Source organism: Chinchilla lanigera, unplaced genomic scaffold (assembly GCF_000276665.1).
Source record: "Chinchilla lanigera isolate Chin_1 unplaced genomic scaffold, ChiLan1.0 scaffold00010, whole genome shotgun sequence".
NCBI classification, from domain to species: Eukaryota; Metazoa; Chordata; class Mammalia; order Rodentia; family Chinchillidae; genus Chinchilla; species Chinchilla lanigera.
Genome location: NW_004955411.1, coordinates 16,760,632 through 16,769,445, shown reverse-complemented (window position 1 = coordinate 16,769,445; position 8,814 = coordinate 16,760,632). Strand labels below are relative to the sequence as shown.

Sequence of the window (8,814 nt, the reverse complement as noted above, 5' to 3'; positions counted from 1 at the left end):
ATTTTTTTTTTTTGCTGTTTCCTTCCTTCTTTTCTCTTTTCTCACATCCCAGTTTCTCTTTCCTTTTGAACAGTTTCTTCCATTTCACAATATCTGTTGTACATTTGGGAACTTATGCATTTTTTCAGCTTCTCATACTAGGGAGACAATACTATGCTTACCCATGTCAGTCTGATTTACTTCATTTATGAGAACGGTCTCCAGTTGCATCCATTTACCTATAAAACTCTCAAGTATATCCTTCTTTATGGCTGAGTAATACTCCATTGTATAAGAAGACCGCATCTTTTTTTATCCAATCCTTGGTTGATGGGCATTTGGGTTGTTTCCAAGATGTAGCTATTGCAAATTGTGCTTCTATAAATGTGGGTGCACATATATTACTGTGGTATGATGTTTTTAATTCTTTTGGGAAGATACCCAGCAGCAGAATAGCTGGGTCAAATAGGACCTCTAATTCTCATTTTTTGAGGACTTTTCACCTGATTTCCAGAGTGGCTGTACCAGTCTATACTCCTACCAACAGTAGAAAAGAGTTCCTTTTTCCCCATAGCCCTTCTAGCATTTGTTATTGGTTGATTTTTTGATAATAGCCATTCTTTCCAGAGTGAGATGAAATCTCAGTGTTGTTTTAATTTACATCTCTCAAATGACCAGTGGTGTTGAACATTTTTTCATATATTTATTTGCTGTTTGTATTTTTTATCTGAGAAGTGTGTGTTCATCTCCAATGCCCATTTTTGGATTGGGTCTTTAAATTTGAGAAGTCTGATTTTTTTTTTTTTTTAGTTCTTTGTATATTCTTGACAGTAATCTTTTTTCTGAGGAACATCTGGCAAATGTCTTTTGCCACCTGATGGGTTGTCTCTTCACTCTGTTTGTGGTTTCTCTTGCTGTGCACGAGCTTTTTAATAAGACGAGATCCCAGTTGTTGATTCTTTGTGATACTTCCTATGTGATCAGGGTTGTATTCATAAAGTCTTTGCCTACACCATTGTCTTTAAGAGTTTTACCTATTCTATCTTCCAGCAGATTTAATGTTTCTGTTTTAATATTATTTAGATCTTCGATCCATTTTGAATTTAGTTTAGTGCATGGTGAAAAATATGGGTCCAGTTTTAATCTTCAGCATGTGCAAAAGCCAGTTTTTCCAGCACCATTTATTAAAGGTTATCTTTTTTCTAGTGAATGTGTTTGGCACCTTTGTCAAAGATGAGGTAGCTGAGTGTGTTGGCAGTTGTGTCTATATCTTCTAATCTATTCCACTGATCCTCATGTCTTTTTTTTGCCAGTACCACGCTGTTTTATCACAGTAGCTTTATAGTATAATTTGAAGTCAAGGATTGTGATGCCCCCTGCCTTGCCTTTGTTACCTGTAATTGCCTTTGCTATTCTAGGTCTCTTCTGGTTTCTAATGAATTTTAGGATTGTTTTCTGTAGTTCTGTGAGATATGCTATCGGAATTGAGGGTTTTCTTTTGTTGGTTTGGTTTTTAAGACAGAGTCTATCTATATAGCCCAGGCTGTCCCTAAACTGTTGGCAATCCTGCCTCAGCCTCTTAAGTGCTGGCACTGCAGGCATGTACCACCTCATCCCAGTTTAAAGGGTTTTGTAGAAAAGAAAACCCAGGTCAGTAAGTGTAAGGAAAAAAAAAAAACTAAGGACTGCTCATGGACCTACTATGCCCTGATTTGCATAGAAATGGCACAGGTATGATACCTAATCAAAAGGAATGCGGCCCCATGAGTTCAGAAAGCAAACTGATGATGCAAATTCCCCAAGTGAAGATCAGTAAACTGTTCTGACAACCAGACAAAATGACATGAGATAGAGAAGAGCAGTAACAACAGACCTTTGGGGACCCTCCTTATTAGCTGTCTTTTTTTTTTTTTTTTCTTTGAATGGGGTCTCACTAAATCACTGAGGTGTCCAGGCCGAGCTCTAATTTGCAGTCCTCTGATCTCAGCTTCCCAGAGCGCATGTGCCGCCATGGCTGCCTTGTTGGCCCTCTCTTTCTTATCACTCAGATGTGCCTGGTTCCAGACCTTGAATTCATGTTTACTGATGGTTTAGCTACCTGGAACCCAACTAACCAGAACCTGAATTAACTAACCTTCATACTTCCCCACCCCCACCCCAACCTTTCCCATACACCCCACCCTACCGCACACACCCCACTTCCCTTTTTCAGAGATAAAGGCTCAGAAAACAAGGTAGCTTTGGTTTCTAGTGAAGGGGGAGAAATATACCCTGGAGGATATTTGTAGCTGATGACACTGACCTGCTGAATCATTGAGAATGGTTAAATGCTTTATAATTAGGAAAAGAAACCACTTTGGAAAGATCTTCAACAGAAAGCCTTTTCTAGCTGTCAGCCAGAAATTTGAAAGAAAAACAACTGTCTTCATCCTCAAATAGTCTAGTTAACTAAGATTTTATTGCACCTATTTTCATGCCTTCATAATAATGTAAAAATGTTGAATGAGAATAAAAAAATAAAACATTTTTATTCTTTCTGAGAAACTATGCAAGTTTTGCCTTTACTGCCTTCCCAGTGCCAGAGTTAAAAAGTTAGATCTTTTGTTTTGGAAGTAATCTACAAGTTGTGATATCTTTGACTTTAAGAGCAGCATAATAAAATAATTACATGAACCTATGTATTAATTTCTCTAGTCATGAGGAAGCATTGACATAATTTTAAGACTAATTCTATTGGGTTTTTTTAAAGGAATGTTCGATATTATTTGTAACAGATTCAGTTTCACAATTATGCTGTCCTCATAGCATCATCAAAGTTTATTTTCATTCTTTGAATTCATGCTAATAGTACAGAGAAAGGTGATGTTACTGGCATGGTAATATATGTAGATATATGTCAGAAATTTCAGACAATATTCCTTCCCAGTGAGTCTCCAAATAATATAAAGCTGTATGTTGTACTGTGAAGCTGTCTACCAAGTGATATAAATTGTACCAAAAATGGTGTATCAGTTCATTCTGATCATTTCCAATCTGTTAGGTTTTGTAAGAAATCATTTGTGTACTCTTATTTAGAGCTACCTGCAGTAGTGAAATGATGTACCCCTCCCTTCTCTCTCTCATTCCTCTGATTTAACAGAGGGGATGATAGCATGTCCTTCAAGGACACTTCATTAAACTGATCATTGCTATGGCCTGACACCTGCAGCTGTATTGCACCAAGACCAGGTATTGTGATTAAGACAATCACTTACGCTTTTCTGTCCAAGAATGATATTTGCAAAGCTTTGCAGGATAGCAGGATTTTTAGAATTCTTGTAGTGCTTACATAGAAGTTATAGTTCATTGTTTATATAGATTTTTCCATATTCCCTGCCTTGTCACCAGGCCAGTTTATTATACTGGGTCCTATGTTTTAAAAGTTCTTAAATTCTAGAAAAAGCCAGTATCAGCAAAATAGAAGTAAAAAAATGATACGGTCATGGATCGCTTAATGACACAGATATGTTCTGAGAAATGTGCTGTTAGCCAGTTTTGTCTTTGTGTGAACATCATAGAATGTACTTACCCAAACAGTTATAGCATACTAAGTAATATCTTACAGGACTACCTTGTATTTGTTGTCTGTTGTTGACCAAATGATCATTAGGTAGCGCATGACTACATGTAGTTATTCTACATAATTTGTACAGCAGAAAAGAATAAAAATAGGGTAAGTTATTCATAATCTAGCTACCCAGATACTTATTCACTCATACTTTGTATATTCTTTCAGGCATTTTTCAGCTAACCAACTAATTTCAGATTTATCATCAGTGCTCTGCACTTAATTATATGCCACAAATTAGTGGCACTCAGGAACAATAATATTTGATGTCATTTTATAGCATAATGATCTCCTTGTTGCTTATTTTTTCCCTTCACGTTATACTGATCAGCCCTTTAAGAAGAGATAGTCCCAAATGTCCATCCACCAAGGATTGGATAAGAAAATTGTGGTACTTTTATATAACAGAATATTACTCAGCTATAAAGAAAGATAAACTCGAGGCTTTTATAGGTAAATGGTCACAACTGGAGACCATACTCATAAGTGAAATAAATCAGACCTGCATGTGCAAGTACCACATTGTCTCACTAGTGTAAAACCTGAAAGAGTTAATTTAAACTCGGGGTATGATAGGCATTGTGAAATGATAGGAAGACACTCAAAGGTAAAGGGCAACTGGGATGTGGGAAAAAAGAGGGAAAGAAGGAGAAATTTTGTATGTAGGTATATACAGAATAGTTAACATAGTTGTTCTACTGTCTTCTATTTCTTTGCTGAAAGAAACTGTCAATGAGTCCTTGATTGATCAATATTGCATGTCTCTATCTGTTTTCATGAGAAACCACTTTGAAGATATCAATATGCAATACAACAAGTATTGTTAATTTCCTACCACTTTGTTTGTAACTCTGTATTGTCTGTACTGTTCTTTTGCTATTTTGTAAAAGGTTGTCTGTTAATGTTTTCCTCCTTTTATTTTTAAAATTAAAAAAAAAAGAAGAGAGAGTGTACCTGTGTGGAGTCACCAGTATCTTTATCAGATAGAATTTTTATCAAGCAGTATTTATAGTTGTGTGTTCTACCAAAATAAAAAGTATTGAGTGGCCCTGCAAGACTTTTTTTCACTGATGCTTGTGTGCAGTACATGATGATTACATTCATCATGGAGAATTGGTACATGTACATGGCATTCTTTTAACCCCCCCCCTCTCCTTACCTACCTGTACCTCTTGGAAATATATATGTGTGTGTGTATATATATATATAAAGTATTATGAATTGTGCTGTTACAAGTGTGTGTGTGTGTGTGTGTGTGTGTGTGTGCGTGTGTGTGTGTACCACTTTAATATGATGTCTTTAACTCTTTTGGAAGAAATACCTCATAGGGGAATACAGTGGCTGGGTCAAATGGAATTTCTATTTTTAGGTTTTTAAGGAATCTCTGTACTGATTTCCATAGTGGTTGTACCAGTTCATACTCCTGCCCACAATGAAGATTTCCTTCTTCCCACTCCTGTAGCCTCTCCAGTGTTTGTTATTATTTGATGTCTTAAGTATAGCCATTCTTTCTGGAGTAAGATGGAATTTCAGTGTTGTTTTACTTTGAATTTTTAAATGGTCAGCAATATTGAACATTTTTTCATGTATTTATTGGCCATTTATACTTCTTCATCTGAAAAATATCTATTCATTTCAGAAACCCATTTTTTATTAGGTCTCTAAATTTGGGGGGCCTAGTTTACTTTTGAATTCCTGTATATTCTAGATTTAATCCTCTGTCTGATAAGTAGCTGGCAAAAACATTTCCTCACTCTGTAGATTGTCTTTTTATTTTGTTAGTGTTTTCCTTTACTGTGCAGAAGGTCTTTAATCTGATATGATCCCATGTTGATTCTTGGTATTATTTCTATTGTAACCAGGGTTCTGTTATAAAGTCTTTGCCTATGCCTATGTCTTCAAGAGTTTTACCTATATGGTCCTCCTGCAGATTGTTTCTGTCTTAATATTTAGATCTTTGGTCCATTTTGATTTTAGTTGGGTGTATGATGAGACATATGGGTCTAGAAGTCAATCTTCAGCATGGACTATGGATAGCCACTTCTCTCAGCACCATTTTTTAGAGGTCATCTTTCCTCCAACAAAGTATTTTACCCCTTTGTCAAAGATAGGGTGCCTCGAGTTGTTTCTGTATCCTTTATCCTGTTCCATTGATCCACAAGTCTGGTTTTGTTTTGGGTTGTTTCTTGGGGGTTTTTGGGGGGTTTTTTTGCCAATATCATGCTGTATTTAATCACTATAGCTTTGTAGTATAACTTGAAGTTCAGAATTGTGATGCCTCTTGCCTTTCCTTTGTTGCCCAGAATTACCTTGTAAGATTTTTGTGAGCCTCTGGAATCATAAAAAGATCACTTATATACTGGTTTGTTCTGGCTACTTAAAAATTAGTAATCAACATACCATAAGCCTACTTAGAAGAAACAGGAAAGGTTGATTCAGCCAGATTTCCCCCAGCTCCATCCACAATCCAAACAAAAGAGAAGCCAGTAGAATTCCAAATTTTTAATTGATCTTATAATTTAATGTAACAGAGTTTCATTCAAATACCTGCCCTCTTGTGCTCAGAACAAGGGAGTTTTTCCTCATCTTTACATCCTCGTCCTCTTTCAGAGAAGCACCTCTTCAGTTTACTCTGCTGTAGCTGAGCTCTCTCTTCTTCTCTGTATAGAGCACTAGGCCTTTAGGTTGAGATGAATCCTTACCCTTAGCCAGATTAGGAAGGGCTTTTAGCACTGAAAGAAACTCCAGCTAAAACTTGTGGCATCATTAAAAATTCATCTGAGAAGTATCATCTACAAACCTTCTGTCAAAAAAATAGGAAATATTTAGGAAGCATCTGCTAGAAAAGGTTCATTTAAAAAAAAAAATAACTCATACTTGGCCGGCCCCTGTATGAAGACACCAAGTTCCTTGAAAGCAGAGATTTCTGTCGTCATCCCTTCAGATTCTTTGTGTCCTCATATACAATGGGGACTCCACAGGCATTGATTTGAATTAATACTCTATGCTCCTCAGTGTCAGATGAATGAACATGTACAGGTAACTCCATCTCCTCTTCTCACAGCCGTGGAAGCTGGCTTTGATAAAGATCTGCAGTTGTTTTCAGTGCCCCACTTGGGTACAGGTGGGGGGAAGTGGTATACAGTACTGTGATCCTCTCTTGGAGAAGGAAACGCTCATGTGGATAAAGAGAATTTGGTTCTTCAACTTTGGTTTCAGTTTGAGCACCTTATTTCACTGAGTCACAAAGCTCACCGTTCGGCAGTGGGCACGTCATTTAAGCTTAAGATTGTCCCTCAAACTGTTTACGACATTGTATCTGAATTTCCCATTACATTAACAGCGAGCATTTGTCATAGAATTTCAAGAACACACTAAAAGATAGTTGGCTTTGTAGTTGACATTGAGATTAACTTTCTCTAACCTAAACCAGTGAAAAGTAAAATGCTCCTCACCACATAAAAGTTTTGCTTTCGCTGTGTTCAGACCCCTCCCACCTTGTCACAGCACAGTCATTTGGAGTCTGATTTGGGGGCGGTGTGGTTGTTTCTCAGTGGTGTATGACCCACTTTTTCGTAATACTTAATTGCCTATGTTTTTACAACACAAGCCAAAAGTTCTGACGATAGTGGACTAAAACCTAAGAAAGATTTTCTGAGACATCGCCTCAGTGCTGTTGTGCACTGTGCATTGTCAGAAGAAGGTGTTAGCGCTGCAGGCTGTGTGTGAACTCCCGGAGGATGGCAGGACATTTCCTCTAGTTTCTGGATAATGAGCGAACACACAGGTAAAGTTACCTTTCTCAAAGCTGGCTCCTTTTGTGTCTTCATTGTTTTCTTGAAGTAGGCTTTTAACTGTTAATCCCTAACTGCATATGTTTGCTGTTGTGCCTTTTGCCTTGATAATGTTCATTAAAAATCTGAAGAGAGAGTAATCAAAAGTAGGCTCTCATCTCTGTCTTCTCTGTGCCCCTAGCAGACATCGTCTTCATCAGTGTTTTTTCTTATTTGCTGTCAAGGTGGTTGTCGCTAAACATCAAGTGCTTCACTCTGCAGTGCTATCCATGTGCGAGTTAATGCTTGATAAGTGTCAGGCTGTGCAGTGGCAAAGTGTGTTTTAGGCAGACAGAGAGAAAGGAAGGGATGATAAGTGGATGCCGTACCTTGGTAAGTCCAGTCCACTGCAGAACAAGAGCCGGTCTAAAGCAAGTGCTATTAGTTTAAGTTTGGTAAAATCATTCCTGACAGCCTGCTCTGTTTTAGAAATGTTTATGTTTATGATATTACTTTTGTTCATTTGGAAGAACCTTTAAAACAACATTATTGTTTCAAAATAAAATGTTATGGGTGTTACCTTCCTGAATGCACAGAAGAGTTTTCGGGTACATTTCCTTGCTGCGGAAGGTTGACAGGCATGCCGTTCTTGAGGTTTGTCCCTCCACTGAATTACATACCAATTTGGAGGCTTTGAACTTGCCCAGAGAGAATAAGTCTACCTTGTTTTCCCTGAAAGTCCTGATACAGAGAAAGAATGAAAGTACAAACACTAACTGGAAAAAATGTCACACATTTTAGCCACTTTGCATCCCTTGTTAGGACAAACCCTAAGCTGGGTTTTTTACATTTGTAAAGTTGTGCGGTAGGTGGAGCAGTGTGGGTGGCCCAGAAAAAGTAGTGGTTAGAATAACATTTTCCATTTATTGCCCTTTGTGCATGGCTAAAAATAAGATTCATACAAATCAGAATATGTAGTGCAAGCAAAATCACTCTGTTAATTCTGATGACTGGTTTGCCCACATCTTTGCATCTGTCTGGTAAGTGGTGTATTGGGTAATAAATGTGTCTCTGTTTAAATAGCAAAAGGCAGCCAGGGCTTTGCACTGTTCGTCTACAGGTGATAGTTTATCAGCATTTTCCCCTTGTGAAGGAAGAAAGACACAACTCATACATATACAAATTGTGTCAATCAGCGAATGAAAGGAGTGATGGAACCCTTGAATCTTTTTTTGAATGCAATTGCCTCATTGGAAATGCTGCCTTACAACATCCATCTTCTTGGCCCATTGTTAGAAAGTTGTTTATTGTAAGCTCATAAAATGGTGGAAAAATTGTCTCTTCGTGGAGTTGCTGTAGATGGGAAATGGGACGGGGAAGACTTAGGTTACCAGGGAGTGAGGAAGAGCCCTCACCAGCCCTGTATCACCCTCCCTCAACACAGATGTTGGAGGA

The 8,814-nt window shown here is 37.7% G+C and overlaps 1 protein-coding gene across 6 annotated transcripts in view; it reads left to right on the top strand.

Annotated features, from left to right (window-relative positions):
- The window catches only part of Bach2 (BTB and CNC homology 1, basic leucine zipper transcription factor 2), a 339,814-nt gene that overhangs the window by 177,914 nt on the left and 153,086 nt on the right, over positions 1-8,814 (top strand). Inside the window, exon 1 of one of the 6 annotated variants that reach the window (XM_005377764.2) lies at positions 7,096-7,373. The exons of 4 other annotated variants lie outside the window; for them this stretch is intronic. The gene's annotated coding sequence lies outside the window, so the exon portion shown is untranslated. Of the gene's footprint in view, positions 1-7,095; positions 7,374-8,379; positions 8,400-8,814 lie in introns of those variants that run through there. One more of the 6 variants, XM_013510776.1, reaches the window with a different exon arrangement.